This window comes from Salmo trutta, chromosome 37, assembly GCF_901001165.1.
Source record: "Salmo trutta chromosome 37, fSalTru1.1, whole genome shotgun sequence".
NCBI classification, from domain to species: Eukaryota; Metazoa; Chordata; class Actinopteri; order Salmoniformes; family Salmonidae; genus Salmo; species Salmo trutta.
In genome coordinates, this window is record NC_042993.1 from 7,426,179 (window position 1) to 7,444,050 (window position 17,872).

Below are 17,872 nucleotides of genomic sequence, written 5' to 3' on the forward strand. Positions count from 1 at the left end.
GCAAAAATGGCTGACATCTGCTCTCTGGTGGTTATGTGTTGCTAAAGCACCCTCCCTCTAAATTACCCATACAAACACCCTATAAAAAAGCATAGCCTGCTCTTGGGCTGGAAATGCCAATTACAGATCTTTAGGGGAAGCATGTTCTGAATGATGGGATGTATCTTTTAATTGAACCAGGCGATAGGTACGGGTGGGCCTGGGTGGGTGCAGGCCCACCTGCTGGGAGACAGGCCCATCCAATCAGATTGAGATGAAAAAAACAAAGGATGGTGTTTACTTGTCAGTGTTCCAAACGGGATATTCTTTGTCTTTTAACTTAAACATGCAAATGCCATCAGATAGAATTCATAGCAAGCAGTGCACTGGGTTAGTCATATTTGATGAGCTGTAATGACATTCACTCTCACAGTATGGGTTGCCAAAAATAACAAATTGAAAGCCACTACCCCAATATGCCACGGATATGACTGCATTGAAGCGTATGTCACTGTGCTTCTATGGCTATATGCACCATGCCACTGCCTATGTCATTTGTTTATTTAGCAAACAAGACAGCTCATAATCCAGTGCCTTTATCACAGTTAACACACTTATATTTTAGCTTTAATTGCAGGAAATTAGACATTTTCTCTCAGCCTCATGGCAAAATGTGTGTGTGTGTGTGTGTGTGTGGGGGGGATTGAACTGTTTCATAAAACCATGCCTCCCTTCTCTCTCTTTGCTGTGCTGATCATGACCTTTCACATTCAAAATCTGTTAGAGGCAATAATGAAGTATTTCTTCCATCTCTCTTTCTCTCTTGCTCTCCTCTCTCTCATGACATTTACACTCTGTCTATCCTCTATCTTTCCCGCTCCCCTTCTCTCACTCCCATGTACACATTTCTTTCTCTCTCTAGCTATTTCTCTCTCACTGCCTGGAGAGAATTTTCCATCGATCAATTACAATCAGTGTACCTTTCTCACACAATGCAAGGACAGACTGACGGCTAGATGGACCAGTAGTTTAACGGTACAAAACCACAGCTAATGTATTGAATCTCTGGTAGTCCTAGTAATCCTTCATATCTAATTCGCACAGTGAGGTGATCATTTACTCCTTATTATGATTGTACAGTATGTGATTAATTTGCTAACTTTAGCCGGAGAAAATTGAATGTTTTTTTGCCCAGCGTCATATGACATCCTTTCCATCACCTTCCGGTGCGCTGCTGGCTGTCTGATCCTATTTGTATTAGATGACAAAGGCTATGATATGACATCATAGGTCACTCCTTGACCGAGATTAAAACAGATTAAGTATTAGTAAACACACACACACACACAGCCTACACATACATACACACACGCCTCCTGCACAATTACCTTTTATTTGCATGACAAACATTTACATTATTAATGACACCAGAAATGAAGGTAACAAAATATGTTTTTGCTGCTGAGCAACCTACCCATTTCGCAATGCCTTTTGCTTTTGCGCATTGACGTTGTATGACCAATATTCTCCACTTTACATTTAAACTTTAGACAATTAAATCATATGCAGAATGTATTAGTTTTACTGTCACAACATTAGTTTTAGTGTCACAACACAGCACTGGTGGGAGATATTTGAAGTAGCCAGTTGTTGCTGGAGAGAGCGAGGGAGAAGGAGCGAGTCAGAGCGCACGACGAGACGTGGCCGGTAGCAGTCAGTCAACGAGGGTAATATCCCGGTGCGAGCCAGCACACGGGCATACAGAGCGAGAGGTGGGCACCCGTCCCGGACACTTTACAGTAGGCTGGTTACCTCCTGTTACAAATTCATATATGAAGAAAAGCAATCAGGTGGTCCTGAATGGAAAATTGCTGAATTTATTTACAACTACAAAAAGGCGAATAAAACGGTGAGTGATAATTGTTTTGCATTAAATAAGTTGCCAAAATACACATTTTTGTATTGGACAAATTTGATCATAATACTCTGGCTGTTTTAACCGATATAACTGTTTTGAAATTTGCGCACAGGCTTCCATAAATGGTAGCATCATGGACATTAGACATAACCTGTTGTTGTTCATAGTTGACGAACCACAAACATATATGATATTGTTTATGTCGCAGTGGAATAATGTCTGTTTACACTGTTTTAAAGTTATCTCTGTTAGAGACATGCAGATAGTAGACTCTTGAAAATGCCTTGCGTCTGTTAATTATTTGATTATTGTTTTGTACAGTGTTTTACAATGTAAATCTGTCCATTTTCATATTGGGCAGTATTTCTTTCCGAGGAAGCAACTATAAATAGCCTCCTTGTCTGTTTTGTATTTTGTGTATTTTTAGTTGACAACATGTTATTAATAGCCATTTGTTTTGGTCAGGATCCTCACTAGAATTGTCACTCTCTGACCTAGGAGAGCTGTGTTTTCTCTGTTTAGTTAGGTCACGGTGTGATAGGTGGGTGGGCATTCTATGTTTTGTTTTCTATGTTTGGTATGGTTTCCAATCAGAGGCAGCTGTCTATCGTTGTCTCTGATTGGAAGCCATGCTTAGGCAGCCTGTTTTTCCCTTTGTTTTTGTGGGATCTTGTTTTTGTATTGCTGTGAGTAGCCTGCAAAACTTTTCATCCGTTGTGTTGTTTATTGTTTTTGCTGATTCACTATTAAATAAAATATGATGAACCCAACCCACGCTGCGCCTTGGTCTACCTTTACCGACGGACGTTACAGAAGATCCCACCACTAAAGGACCAAGCAGCGTGGGCCGATGGACTGGACATGGGAGGACATCCTGGATGGCAAAGGATCCTGGACGTGGGAGGAGATCCAGGCCGGAAGGGATCGCCTCCCATGGGAACAGGTGGAAGCAGCGAGGGAGGTACAGCGACGAGATCAACAGGCAAGGCAACAACGGAGGCCCGAGAGGCAGCGGCAATTTTTTTGGGGGGGGGGCACACGGGTAGATTGGCTAAGGCGGTTTTAAGACCTGAGCCAACTCCCCGTGCTTACCGTGGGGAGCGAGTGACTGAACAAACACCGTGGTATGCGGTGATGCGCACTGTGTCGCCCATGCGCACGCACAGCCTGGTGCGCTCGGTAGAAGCTCCTCACCGTTGCCGTGCTAGAGTTGGCCGTCAGCCAGGAAGAAGTGCGCCGGCTCAGCCTATCTGGTCTCCAGTGCGTCTCTACGGCCCAGGTTATCCTGCGCCAGCTCTACACACGGTACCCCCCGTTCATCAGCGCAGCACAGTTCGTCCTGTACCAGCTCCCCGCCCTTGCTGGAATACAGTGACCATCCAGCCAGGACGGGGAGTGCCAGCCCTGAGCTCCAGACCTCCGGTGCGCCTCCACGGCCCAGTGTGCCCTGTGCCTGCTCTGCGCACCCAGTCTCCTGTGCGTCTCCCCAGTCTGGTGAAACCGGTTCCAGCTCCACGTAGGAGGCCTCCAGTGATGATCAATGGTCCGAAGCCTGTAAGGATGATCCATGGCACGAAGCCTCCAGTGATGATCCATGGCCCGGAGCCTGTAAGGATGATCCATAGCACGAAGCCTCCAGTGATGATCCATGGCCCGGAGCCTGTAGTGATAATCCATGGCACAAAGCCTCCAGTGATGATCCATGGCCGGGAGCCTGTAAGGATGATCCATGGCACGAAGCCTCCAGTGATGATCCATGGCCCAGAGCCTCCAGTGATGGTCCATGGCACAAAGCCTCCAGTGATGATCCATGGCGCGGAACCAGTAGTGATGATCCATGGCACGGAGCCTGCAGCGAAGGTCCCCAGTCCGGAATCTACAGAGACACTCCTCAGCCCGGAGCCTCCAGCGACACTCCTCAGCCCGGAGCCTCCAGCGACGCTCCTCAGCCGGGAGCCTCCAGCGACGCTCCTCAGTCCAGAGCCTTCAGCGACGCTTCCCAGTCTGGAGCCTCCAGCGACGCTCCTCAGCCCGGAGCCTCCAGCGACGCTCCTCAGCCCGGAGCCTCCAGCGACGCTCCTCAGCCCAGAGCCTCCAGCGACGCTCCTCAGTCCGGATCCTCCAGCGACGCTCCCCAGTCCGGAGCCTTCAGCGACGGTCTGCGGCCCCGAGTCTTCAGCGACGGTCTGCAACCCCGAGTCTTCAAAGGCGGTCTGCAGCCCAGGGTCTTCAAAGGCGGTCTGCAGCCCAGGGTCTTCAAAGGCGGTCTGCAGCCCAGAGTCTTCAGCGGCGGTCTGCAGCCCAGAGTCTTCAGCGGCGGTCTGCAGCCCAGAGTCTTCAGCGGTGGTTGGCGTTCCAGAGCCTCCGGCGATGATCCACGGTCTGGTTCCTCCGGACACACAGAAGCGGGGGGATCAGTGGGTGGGGGGAGGTGCTACGCCCGGAACCAGAGCCGCCGCCAATTATAGATGCCCACCCGGACCCTCCCCAATAGGTTCAGGTTTGCGGCCGGGAGTCCGCACCTTTGGGGGGGGGGGGGTACTGTCACGCTCTGACCTAGGAGAGCTGTGTTTTCTCTGTTTAGTTAGGTCAGGGTGTGATAGGTGGGTGGGCATTCTATGTTTTGTTTTCTATGTTTTGGCCGGGTATGGTTTCCAATCAGAGGCAGCTGTCTATCGTTGTCTCTGATTGGAAGCCATGCTTAGGCAGCCTGTTTTTCCTTTTGTTTTCGTGGGATCTTGTTTTTGTATTGCTGTGAGTAGCCTGCAAAACTTTTAGTTCGTTGTGTTGTTTATTGTTTTTGCTGGTTCACCGTTAAATAAAATATGATGAACCCAACCCACGCTGCGCCTTGGTCTACCTTTAACGACGGACGTTACAAGAATAGTGGGAACATATTGTCCAAACGGATTTGGTGGAACTGTCCTTTAAAGTGACAGATTTTCACCCCACTGCAGACATATCTGTACATTGTATACTGATAGGTTAAAGGAAAAGGGAAAGAAAGGTCTGTATTGCTGTGTAACCTTACATTATAATTTTTTTGTTACTTAAAACATAATTGAAGGTCAGTACTGTATTACCTACTCTTACTGTCGTTCAACCAATCAGAATTTGTATGATGATAATGCTGAAATCGTCACCATTTTCATCATTATAAGTTATGTTGTTATCTGTGTGTGGTTCCCTGGGCCATGTGAGCCAGTGTTTGGCAGCTCTGTGAGAGGGAGCTCTGTATTTGGACTCGGGGCCAAGGATTACCCCTCTACCATCCACTCTGTCCATTGAAGCTAGGGATATAGTGAGAGGTCAGAGAGATGGAAAGGGGAGGAGGGTGAGAAAAAGATATAGTTTCACAGACTGACACGCCTCCTTGCGTGCCAAATCTCTCTCGGTCATTATCAGATGATTGTGTTCTGTGAAGCACAGCGAGAGATGAGGAATTACAGAGAGAAAGAGAAGGACACAGAGAGAGAGATGAGGAATTACAGAGAGAAAGAGAAGGACACACAGAGAGAGAGGAGGAATTACAGAGAGAAAGAGAAGGACACAGAGAGAGAGAGGAGGAATTATAGAGAGAAAGAGGACACAGAGAGAGAGGAGGAATTACAGAGAGAAAGAGAAGGACACAGAGAGAGAGGAGGAATTACAGAGCGCAAAAGAATAAGCACAGAAAGAGATGGAAATTGAGTGAAAAAGAGGAACAGAGAGGAGCGAAAGGAAGGGAAAAATTACTCCAAATTATCCGAAGTTATTATTGACATCCGGGCTCTCTTCAGGTGTCATGAAGATGGCGGCGTAATGTTTGCCCACGTCTCTCCTTCTCTTGTTTTGCCAAATAACTTTGGCAAAGTTAGCTGACGTTGACCGTCATCCTATTTCTCCTCAAATGACTAGTGTTGTTGGATCTCACGTCTGTATTCATTCCATGTGTGTCTGTATAAATGTCCAGGGTGTGTATTATTAGACTGAAAGGTGGCAGGTTGTAATCAGTTCCAGACCTTAGTGGTTCCATGATGAGCTGTCATCACTCTGTTCACACTGTGGTGGTCCTGATGGTATGAAGACAGAACACACTTAGTGGTGGAACAGAGAGACAGGGAAACCAACCAGGAACTAACCAGGGTGCTGCTACCTTAGTAGTAATGTAGAAGTTAATATCTGATCTGTTGTTACGGTACTTTACTTAGAACAAGACGAGCAGAGAGGAGTAGGACAAGAGAGAGAAGGGAATGGGCTGGCTGGAAGCATAAAGAGGTTTGTCCAGAACAAGTGCGTACATTTGAAACATAACGAGTCAGTCTATTTTAAAAGACTGATTAAATAAGTCAAAAGTCAGCTAAGTGTTCTTAACCCCTCTTCCTGATTTTGTGACCTTCAGATGACCCTGATCACAATGGCACACAGTATAGAGTGATGGATGGAGCGAGGGATGGAGAGAAGGATGGAGCGAGGGATGGAGAGAAGGAGGGAGAGAGGGATGGAGAGAAGGATGGAGAGAGGGAGGGAGAGGGGGAGGAGAATGGGATGGAGAGAGGGAGGGAGAGGGGGATGGAGCAAGGGATGGAGAGAAGGATGGGGAGAGGGGTATTGAGAGAGGGATGGAGAGAAGGATGGCGAGAGGGAGGGAGAGGGGGGTGGAGAATGGGATGGAGAGAAGGATGGAGAGAGGGATGGAGAGGGATGGAGCGAGGGATGGAGAGGGGTATGGAGCGAGGGATGGAGAGAGGGAGTGAGAGAGGGATGGAGAGAGGCATGGAGAGAGGGATGGAGAGAGGGATGGAGCGAGGGATGGAGAGAGGGATGGAGAGGGGGATGGAGAGGGGGATGGAGAATGGGATGGGGAGAAGGATGGAGAGAGGGAGAGAGAGGGGGATGGAGCGAGGGATGGAGAGAGGGAGAGAGAGGGGATGGAGAATGGGATGGGGAGAAGGATGGAGCGAGGGATGGAGAGAAGGATGGAGCGAGGGATGGAGAGAAGGATGGAGCGAGGGAGGGAGAGGGATGGAGCGAGGGATGGAGCGAAGGATGGAGAGAGGGATGGAGAGAGGGATGGAGAGGGGGATGGAGAATGGGATGGAGAGAGGGATGGAGAGAGGGAGGGAGAGGGGGATGGAGAATGGGATGGGGAGAGGGATGGAGAGAGGGAGGGAGAGGGATGGAGAGAGGGATGGAGAGAGGGAGGGAGAGGGGGATGGAGAGGGGGATGGAGCGAGGGAGGGAAAACATCCAATTAGAGGGAATAAGGCCCAGTGCCAATGCACATGATTGTATGTTTGAGTGTGTGTGTGTATTTGTGTTTGTGAGTGTGTGTCCAGACCACTGTGTTGGCATGTGCCACCATAATGACGTCACCTTTCCTAAGACCTGAGGACAGATGTTAACTCCCAGAGCTAGCCACCAGGTTGGGTACATTTAGAGACACACAGGTTCCACTCAGACTCATCAGCCGAGCCCAGAGAGATTAGACCCGACTAGCCGCATGACGAGATGTCCAGTGTTTTAAACGGGTGCACAAGTCCCTTCCTCTAGGGTAGGCTTGATGGTTATTATTTGTTGTTCTCTGTATTCGGTCGTTGAACAGGTCCAGCCAACACTGTAAGCAGAGCCCAGGCCAAAGTGGTGAATGATGAGACCGGTAAAGATGCTTCAGTTAATAGTCTATTGATCTGATGGGACGAGAGCTAGAAGTTCACACACTGTTGTTGTCATCTTTCAATTGCCATGGCTTCATGTAGGCTGCCAGAAACATTCAGAGCTATAGGCTTCTGGAACTTTGTCACTGAAAATGGTTTTGAAATCAGATTGACATTGTAAAAAAACAAATGAGAAGAGAGAAACGGACTGACGGCCATAGAGAGAGCGAGAGAGAGGGAAGGGAAACAGGAATGAGCGAGGGATAAAAAGGGAGGGAGCTGGAAGAGAGGGCCATGTGACATGGCGAGGGCACCATTTTGTGGCCTGGTTTCAGACCCACGCAGATCAATGACACTATTGATCCTGCATATTTGGCTTGTCACACTCACATCACAGCCAAGAAACTCAGGCCAGGCCAGCAGTCATAGTTTTAAACAGACAACATATATCACACTCAAGTCACCTTATTATAAAATCAGCAAAAAAAGAAACGTCCTCTCACTGTCAACTGTGTTTATTTTCAGCAAACTTAACATGTGTAAATATTTGTATGAACATAACAAGATTCAACAACTGAGACATAAACTGAACAAATTCCACAGACATGTCCACAGACAGATGCAGTCTATCACAGTGCCATCCGTTTTGTCACCAAAGCCCATATACTACCCACCACTGCGACCTGTATGCTCTCGTTGGCTGGCCCTCGCTTCATATTCGTCGCCAAACCCACTGGCTCCAGGTCATCTATAAGTCTTTGCTAGGTAAAGCCCCGCCTTATCTCAGCTCACTGGTCATCATAGCAGCACCCACCCGTAGCACGCGCTCCAGCAGGTATATATTTCACTGGTCACCCCCAAAGCCAATTCCATCTTTGGCCGCCTTTCCTTCCAGTTCTCTGCTGCCAATGACTGGAACGAACTGCAAAAATCTCTGAAGCTGGAGATTCATATCTCCCTCACTAACTTTAAGCACCAGCTGTCTGAGCAGCTCACAGATCACTGCACCTGTACATAGCCCATCTGTAAATAGCCCATCCAACTACCTCATCCCCATACTGTTATTTATTATTTTGCTCCTTTGCACCCCAGTATCTCTACTTGCACATACATTTTCTGCACATCTATCACTCCAGTGTTTAAATTGCTAAATTGTAATTCATTCGCCACTATGGCCTATTTATTGCCTTACCTCCCTTATCTTACCTCATTTGCACACACTGTACGCAGACATTTTTTTTCCTCTATTGTGTTATTGACTGTATGTTTGTTTATTCCATGTGTAACTCAGTGTTGTTGTTTGTGTTGCACTGCTATGCTTTATCTTGGCCAGGTCGCAGTTGTAAATGAGAACTTGTTCTCAACTAGCCTACCTGGTTAAATAAAGGTTAAAACATTTTTTTTAAATGTGACTAACAGAAATGGAATAATGTGTCCCTGAACAAAGGGGGGGGGGGTCAAAATCAAAAGTAACAGTCAGTATCTGGTGTGGCCACCAGCTGCATTAAGTACTGCAGTGCATCTCCTCCTCATGGACTGCACCAGATTTGCCGGTTCATGCTGTGAGATGTTACCCCACTCTTCCACCATGGCACCTGCAAGTTCCCGGACATTTCTGGGGGGAATGGCCCTAGCCCTCACCCTCCGATCCAACAGGACCCAGACGTGAGTTGAGATTGCCTGCAATGACAACAAGCTCAGTCCGATGATGCTGTGACACACTGCCCCAGACCATGACGGACCATCCACCTCCAAATCAATCCCGCTCCAGAGTACAGGCCTCGGTGTAACGCGAATCCGACCATGACCCCTGGTGAGACAAATCCGCGACTCATCAGTGAAGAGCACTTTTTGCCAGTCCTGTCTGGTCCAGCGACGGTGGGCTTGTGCCCATAGGCGACGTTGTAGCCGGTGATGTCTGGTGAGGACATGCCTTACAACAGGCCTACAAGCCCTCAGTCCAGCCTCTCTCAGCCTATTGCGGACAGTCTGAGCACTGATGGAGGGATTGTGCGTTCCTGGTGTAACTCGGGAAGTTGTTGTTGCCATCCTGTATCTGTCCCGCAGGTGTGATGTTCGGATGTACCGGTCCTGTGCAGGTGTTGTTACACGTGGTCTGCCACTGCGAGGACGATCAGCTGTCCGTCCTGTCTCCCTGTAGCGCTGTCTTTGGCGTCTCACAGTATGGACATTGCAATTTATTGCCCTGGCCACATCTGCAGTCCTCATGCCTTCTTGCAGCATGCCTAAGGCACGTTCATGCAGATGAGCAGGGACCCTGGGCATCTTTCTTTTGGTGTTTTTCAGAGTCAGTAGAAAGGCCTCTTTAGTGTCCTAAGTTTTCATAACTGTGACCTTAATTGCCTACCGTTCCACAGGTGCATGTTCATTAATTGTCTTTGGTTCATTGAACAAGCATGGGAAACAGTGTTTAAACCCTTTACAATGAAGATCTGTGAAGTTATTTGGATTTTTACGAATTATCTTTGAAAGACAGGGTCCTGAAAACTCCCCAAAGTGCCTATTACTAACACACTGAATAGAAAGCATTTAGAGCTATGCCTGAAAGTGTCTGTCCTGTATCAGTATGGCTCTCCACAGTCAATCAGTCAGTAAACTGGGGGCTTGTAGGGAGAGGTCAGGATTTCAGGTCTCCATGACTGGTTCAGTCTGTCAACAATGTGACTTGATGATCCAACTCAGTGGGCTGAGCTTTCTTTCAACTTTGATTCTCGGAAGTGTCCTCTGTGTCATCGTGAAAGTAGTTTTTGTTTTAGAAAGAGAGAGAGAAGAGAAAGGAAGTTTATCCTGTGGCTTACTGAATGACATTGAAATCATATTCACAGGAAACCTTAATCTGGATACATAACACCTTAATATGGGAAGATAATCTGTCTGTGTCGAGAGAGGAGGGAGGGAGGGAGGGAGGGAGGGAGGGAGGGAGGGAGGGGGAAAGTGGATGGAGAGAAAGTGAGAAAGTCACAGGATAAACTTCCCTTGTGTATATCTCTCTCTCTCTCTCGCTCTCTCTCTCTCTCTCTCTCGCTCTCTCTCTCTCTCTCTCTCTCTCTCTCTTTATATCTGGAGAGGGCATATGTGATCAGATTAGGGTCATCCAATATGTCTGTGTTCCACAGGGCAACTGATGACACACTGTAACCTCCACACACCTCTAGTGCATTATCATATCAGGCAACTCTGCATATCTGACACTGTCCAGGGGTCGTGGGAACCGACAACTTCAGAAGAGCACATTTCCCAGATAACCCGGGAATGGCCACTCACACGGGGGACATTTGAAGCATTTGCCACCTCACCACGATAAGAGTTGTCACTCTCTCTCTCACACAAACACACACTGTTTTATCTGGACCAAAAAGGGGCTTAGGTGGTGGGTGTGACAGTCAGGCTTAGGTGGCCCCGGTCTGCCTGTTGGCGTGGCTGAATTTTAGAGAAACATTTTGCAGTTTTAAAGCAAATTTCCAGATTTTTTTTTGCCATGGCTAATGCTGTTTATTTTTTTATTGATTGATTGATTTTGTGGGGGGGGTAGATCAGCTTTATTATTGCAGATAGATTGTGGCTTCTATCAATGTAATTGTCTGCATAATTTCCAATCCTTGTAAAATATATGTTCCTTCTTTATTGTTTTCCTCTAACCCTACCACCCTCCCCATTTGGAGTAAACTAATGGACAACAATACTTAGGCCTCTCCTTCCAGCTTATACATACTATATACTTTTTTACGGACATAGGATATTTTACATTAGTTATCTATTTTTGTATTTTATTTTTGTCCTACCCTTCAGCTACCCTATGTTCTTTATCTCAAACATAATAACAGAATGAACACTGCTAAATTCATTGTTTTCGGGATTTTCAATTCTCAATTTTCCCTGACTGTCTATCTTTTATTTGGGTAATTGTTAGTTCTCTAAGATTGTATTATATGACAAATATATAGGTCCATTATCTTTTCTACATACATGTACTTTATATTTGTTTTTTTCCAAACCCTGAAAATGAAATTCTTAAAAAAAAGACTTAGACAGCCCGAAAAAACGCTTAGGTGGCCCTCCCAATGATTTAAATGGAGGAAAAATCACACACACGCTAATATAGTCAGGCTGGGGTAGTGTAGTCAGGATGGGGTAGTGTAGTCAGGCTGGGGTAGTGTAGTCAGGATGGGGTAGTGTAGTCAGGCTTTGGTGGCCCTCCCAATGATTTAAATGGAGGAAAAATCACAAACACGCTAATATAGTCAGGCTAGGGTAGTGTAGTCAGGATGGGGTAGTGTAGTCAGGCGGGTGTTGTGTAGTCAGGCTGGGGTAGTGTTGTCAGGATCGGTACTGTAGTCAGGATTGGGTAGTGTAGTCACGATTGGGTAGTGTTGTCACGATTGGGTAGTGTTGTCAGGACAGGGTAGTGTAGTGTTGTCAGGATGGGGTAGTGTAGTCAGGATGGGGTAGTGTAGTCAGGACCGGGTAGTGTAGTCAGGACGGGGTAGTGTTGTCAGGGTGGGGTAGTGTGGTCAGGACGGGGTAGTGTGGTCAGGACGGGGTAGTGTAGTCAGGACGGGGTAGTGTTGTCAGGATGGGGTAGTGTAGTCAGGATGGGGTAGTGTAGTCAGGATGGGGTAGTGTGGTCAGGATGGGGTAGTGTAGTCAGGATGGGGTAGTGTAGTCAGGATGGGGTAGTGTAGTCAGGACGGGGTAGTGTAGTCAGGACGGGGTAGTGTAGTCAGGATGGGGTAGTGTTGTCAGGATGGGGTAGTGTAGTCAGGATGGGGTAGTGTAGTCAGGATGGGGTAGTGTAGTCAGGATGGGGTAGTGTTGTCAGGATGGGGTAGTGTAGTCAGGATGGGGTAGTGTGGTCAGGATGGGGTAGTGTAGTCAGGATGGGGTAGTGTGGTCAGGATGGGGTAGTGTAGTCAGGATGGGGTAGTGTAGTCAGGATGGGGTAGTGTTGTCAGGATGGGGTAGTGTGGTCAGGATGGGGTAGTGTAGTCAGGATGGGGTAGTGTGGTCAGGACGGGGTAGTGTAGTCAGGATGGGGTAGTGTAGCCAGGATGGGGTAGTGTAGCCAGGATGGGGTAGTGTAGTCAGGACGGGGTAGTGTTGTTAGGACGGGGTAGTGTAGTCAGGACGGGGTAGTGTTGTCAGGACGGGGTAGTGTTGTCAGGACGGGGTAGTGTTGTCAGGACGGGGTAGTGTAGTCAGGACGGGGTAGTGTAGTCAGGACGGGGTAGTGTGGTCAGGACGGGGTAGTGTGGTCAGGACGGGGTAGTGTTGTCAGGATGGGGTAGTGTAGTCAGGCTGGGGTAGTGTTGTCACGATTGGGTAGTGTAGTCAGGACGGGGTAGTGAAGTCACGATTGGGTAGTGTTGTCACGATTGGGTAGTGTGGTCAGGATGGGGTAGTGTAGTCAGGATGGGGTAGTGTTGTCAGGACGGGGTAGTGTTGTCAGGATGGGGTAGTGTAGTAAGGACGGGGTAGTGTAGTCAGGACGGGGTAGTGTTGTCAGGACGGGGTAGTGTAGTCAGGATGGGGTAGTGTAGTCAGGATGGGGTAGTGTAGTCAGGACGGGGTAGTGTAGTCAGGATGGGGTAGTGTAGTCAGGAGGGGGTAGTGTGGTCAGGACGGGGTAGTGTTGTCAGGATGGGGTAGTGTTGTCAGGATGGGGTAGTGTTGTCAGGATGGGGTAGTGTAGTCAGGACGGGGTAGTGTAGTCAGGAGGGGGTAGTGTAGTCAGGAGGGGGTAGTGTGGTCAGGACGGGGTAGTGTTGTCAGGATGGGGTAGTGTTGTCAGGACGGGGTAGTGTTGTCAGGACGGGGTAGTGTTGTCAGGACGGGGTAGTGTTGTCAGGATGGGGTAGTGTGGTCAGGATGGGGTAGTGTAGTCAGGATGGGGTAGTGTAGTCAGGATGGGGTAGTGTAGTCAGGAGGGGGTAGTGTGGTCAGGACGGGGTAGTGTTGTCAGGATGGGGTAGTGTTGTCAGGATGGGGTAGTGTAGCCAGGACAGGGTAGTGTTGTCAGGATGGGGTAGTGTTGTCAGGACGGGGTAGTGTTGTCAGGACGGGGTAGATTAGTCAGGATGGGGTAGTGTAGTCAGGATGGGGTAGTGTAGCCAGGACAGGGTAGTGTGGTCAGGATGAGGTAGTGTGGTCAGGACGGGGTAGTGTGGTCAGGACGGGGTAGATTAGTCAGGATGGGGTAGTGTAGTCAGGATGGGGTAGTGTAGTCAGGACGGGGTACTGTAGTCAGGATGGGGTAGTGTAGTCACGATTGGGTAGTGTTGTCAGGATCGGGTAGTGTTGTCAGGATGGGGTAGTGTGGCCAGGACAGGGTAGTGTTGTTAGGATGGGGTAGTATAGTCAGGACGGGGTAGTGTGGTCAGGATGGGGTAGTGTTGTCAGGACGGGGTAGATTAGTCAGGACGGGGTAGTGTTGTCAGGATGGGGTAGTGTTGTCAGGATGGGGTAGTGTTGTCAGGATGGGGTAGTGTAGCCAGGACAGGGTAGTGTTGTTAGGATGGGGTAGTATAGTCAGGACGGGGTAGTGTGGTCAGGATGGGGTAGTGTAGCCAGGACAGGGTAGTGTTGTCAGGATGGGGTAGTGTTGTCAGGACGGGGTAGATTAGTCAGGACGGGGTAGTGTTGTCAGGATGGGGTAGTGTTGTCAGGACGGGGTAGTGTTGTCAGGACGGGGTAGTGTTGTCAGGACGGGGTAGATTAGTCAGGATGGGGTAGTGTAGTCAGGCTGGGGTAGTGTAGTCAGGACGGGGTAGATTAGTCAGGATGGGGTAGTGTAGTCAGGACGGGGTAGTGTAGTCAGGACGCGGTAGTGTAGTCAGGACGGGGTAGTGTAGTCAGGCTGGGGTAGTGTTGTCACGATTGGGTAGTGTAGTCAGGACGGGGTAGATTAGTCAGGATGGGGTAGTGTAGTCAGGCTGGGGTAGTGTAGTCAGGACGGGGTAGATTAGTCAGGATGGGGTAGTGTAGTCAGGACGGGGTAGTGTTGTCACGATTGGGTAGTGTAGTCAGGATGGGGTAGTGTTGTCAGGATGGGGTAGTGTAGTCAGGATGGGGTAGTGTTGTCACGATTGGGTAGTGTTGTTAGGATGTGGTAGTGTAGTCACGATTGGGTAGTGTTGTTAGGATGTGGTAGTGTAGTCAGGCTGGGGTAGTGTAGTCAGGATGGGGTAGTGTTGTCAGGATGGGGTAGTGTAGCCAGGATGGGGTAGTGTAGCCAGGATGGGGTAGTGTAGTCAGGACCGGATAGTGTAGTCACGATGGGATAGTGTAGTCAGGATGGGGTAGTGTTGTCAGGATGGGGTAGTGTTGTCAGGATGGGGTAGTGTGGTCAGGATGGGGTAGTGTAGTCAGGATGGGGTAGTGTTGTCAGGATGGGGTAGTGTTGTCAGGATGGGGTAGTGTAGCCAGGACAGGGTAGTGTAGTCAGGACGGGGTAGTGTTGTCAGGATGGGGTAGTGTAGCCAGGACAGGGTAGTGTAGCAAGGATGGGGTAGTGTTGTCAGGATGAAGTAGTGTAGCCAGGACAGGGTAGTGTAGCCAGGACAGGGTAGTGTAATCAGGACAGGGTAGTGTAGCCAGGACAGGGTAGTGTAGCCAGGACAGGGTAGTGTAATCAGGACAGGGTAGTGTAGCCAGGACAGGGTAGTGTAGCCAGGACAGGGTAGTGTAATCAAGACGGAGTAATGTAGTCGGGATGGGGTAGTGTAGTTAGATTGGGGTAGTGTAGTCAGATTGGGGTAGTGTAATCAGGACAGGGTAGTGTAGTCAGGACAGGGTAGTCAGATTGTGGTAGTGTAGTCAGATTGGGGTAGTGTAGTCAGATTGGGGTAGTGTAGTCAGGACAGGGTAGTGTAGTCAGGACAGGGTAGTGTAATCAGGACAGGGTAGTGTAAAGGGTCAGGGGGAGAGTCCTCCTTCCAGTGTACCCCTGGTTCTTAAACTATTTGATCCCAAAGCCTGTCAACATTATTTGTAACCCACCCAAGCATAGATCTAGCACCATCTTGTACAGGACTGTGATCGTTTAGGACCAGGGATGTAGTGGAGGGTAAATACACGTAAATGCTGTTTACGCACCTTTTTATTTGCGAATTAGATTAAACTTTTTTATTTTGTTAATTAGCATTTACCCAATTACTATTGCATTCCCAGTGTTGATCAAAGCTCAGAACGCTTATATTCTCAGAGCTTTAATCACTCCTGCCTCTGTTATGTTCGCCTGCCCCTCCCAGATTTGCCTTGTTAGCTGTACATTCACCACTCTCTCAAATGGCTAACTCCGCCCTCTTGTGAGTGGCAGCACAGGCCAAGGACCAGTGAGACGTTACACGAACTACCCCAGCTTGAAGTACTACTATACCCCGTTCAAAGGCACTTACATCTTTTGTCTTCCACATTCACCCTCTGAATGACACACATACGCAATCTATGTCTCAATTGTCTCAAGGCATAAAAATCATTCTTTAACCTGTCTCCTTACCTTCTACACTGAGTGAAGTGGATTTAACAAGCGATATTATTAAGGGATCATAACTTATACCTGGATTCACCTTGTCAGTCTGCCATGGAAAGAGCAGATGTTCTTAATGTTTTTTACACTCAGTGTGGATATGTCAGTCAGTCAGGTGGCTAGCTGCAGGCTGAGACTTCTATTCGTATTGCAGTAATGTTCTGGCTAGTGTTAGCCAGCTAGCTAGCTAGTTGGCTAGAAGGATGAAGTAAGAAGCTAATGTTAAATGGAGCCTGACCTCAGCAGGCTACTAAGTTCTCATCATAACTTTTCTTTACAGAGAGTACTGGTGAGACAGATGGTGGTGAGGCTGAGGCAGGCTGTGATGCATGGAGGAGGAGGCAGAGGAGACACAGAGAGAGAGGAAGCCAGCAGAGAGAAAGGTTAGTACAGTGGTTCCCATACTAGAGGTCAGAGCCCCATGTGGGGTCCACTGAGAAAATCTGTGCTAATCTTATCAAACAAATGTAAGTACTTAAAAAAGAAGATATGTTTCATTATGAACATCTCCCCATGGTCTACCTTCCCTATTGGCCTACAAATACAATCAACATGCTAATAATAGGGTATGTTATGGGAACACACCCCCCTTAAGGAAAATGTGTTTTTGAAGTTTGATAAGATTTAGATATCCATAGACAAACATTTTGAACAGATATAAGTGTCTAGAATACGTTTTGTTTGTTACTTGCTTTTCAAAGAAATGCACACGTTTTGTGCTCTTGTAGGAAGCAACCACTCCCCTGTTGCTGACTAGAAATTAGCTAGAATTGGCCTAATAACTCACTAGCAAAGAATAGGAACAAATGTACACAACTGGCTACATGCAAATCCATATATGGCAATGGTCTATTTGCATATAGGGATACTGCAGCTCTGATTGGTTATGGTGCACCAGTCTGTGTAGAGTATGGGCCTGAGTCGTGCCTGTCAATGCAATAGAATCCTACTCAATGCAATCTTCCTACAAGAAAATCTCTTGCATAGTTCGTTTTGTTTCAGTATGCTGGATTGAAAGTGGCTAATATTGTGTTGATCGATTACAATTTCCACAGCAGAGGGAAACGTTGATAGTGTTAACTAATGGGGAAAACTAGAAAGTTTAGTGAAGTTCAATCTCGTGCTTCTCTGTGATGGCTGATATTTCTTCTGCGAGGCAGTCCCAGGGAGCTGCACGCCCACGGGTAGCTTAGAGGGAATATTGCTCACTATTAATATCCTCACTATGATGAGGTTTCCTGTCCAAATTATACTAAAGTATCTCAAAATGTATTGTGTAACTCAGTGAATTTACTTCTAAATGATTTGGACATGATTTGGAAAATGCTAATATAGGTACCATTGACTTGAATTAAACTGTCCCAAACATACCCTCTTTAAATTGTACAAATTTATAAAAAAATGATTTCAAAATGTTCCTCTGTAACCATGTGGATTATTTATCTTTAGGCTTCTCTACTTGGAGTGTTTAACCCCAAGCTGTTATAAAAATGTAATACGTTTTTGTTCATATTGGTGGTGGTTTGTCTCGATCGCCCACTGGAGTTTATAGTTTACCACTGGAGTTTATAGTTTACCACTGGAGTTTATAGTTTACCACTGGAGTTTATAGTTTACCACTGGAGTTTATAGTTTACCTCTGGAGTTTATAGTTTACCACTGGAGTTTATAGTTTACCACTGGAGTTTATAGTTTACCTCTGGAGTTTATAGTTTACCACTGGAGTTTATAGTTTACCACTGGAGTTTATAGTTTACCACTGGAGTTTATAGTTTACCACTGGGGTTTATAGTT

General features: G+C 47.6%; 1 long non-coding RNA gene across 4 annotated transcripts in view; it reads left to right on the top strand.

The window, feature by feature from the left end:
* Positions 1 to 1,694: 1,694 nt before the first annotated feature.
* LOC115177076 (uncharacterized) overlaps positions 1,695 to 17,872 on the top strand; it is a 39,935-nt gene continuing 23,757 nt past the window's right edge. Inside the window, exons 1-3 of one of the 4 annotated variants that reach the window (XR_003872331.1) lie at positions 1,695 to 1,888; positions 6,088 to 6,169; positions 16,359 to 16,461. This is a non-coding gene — a long non-coding RNA (uncharacterized LOC115177076). The remainder of the gene's footprint in view (positions 1,889 to 6,087; positions 6,170 to 16,358; positions 16,462 to 17,872) is intronic. The other 3 variants (XR_003872330.1, XR_003872329.1, XR_003872332.1) reach the window with 3 other exon arrangements.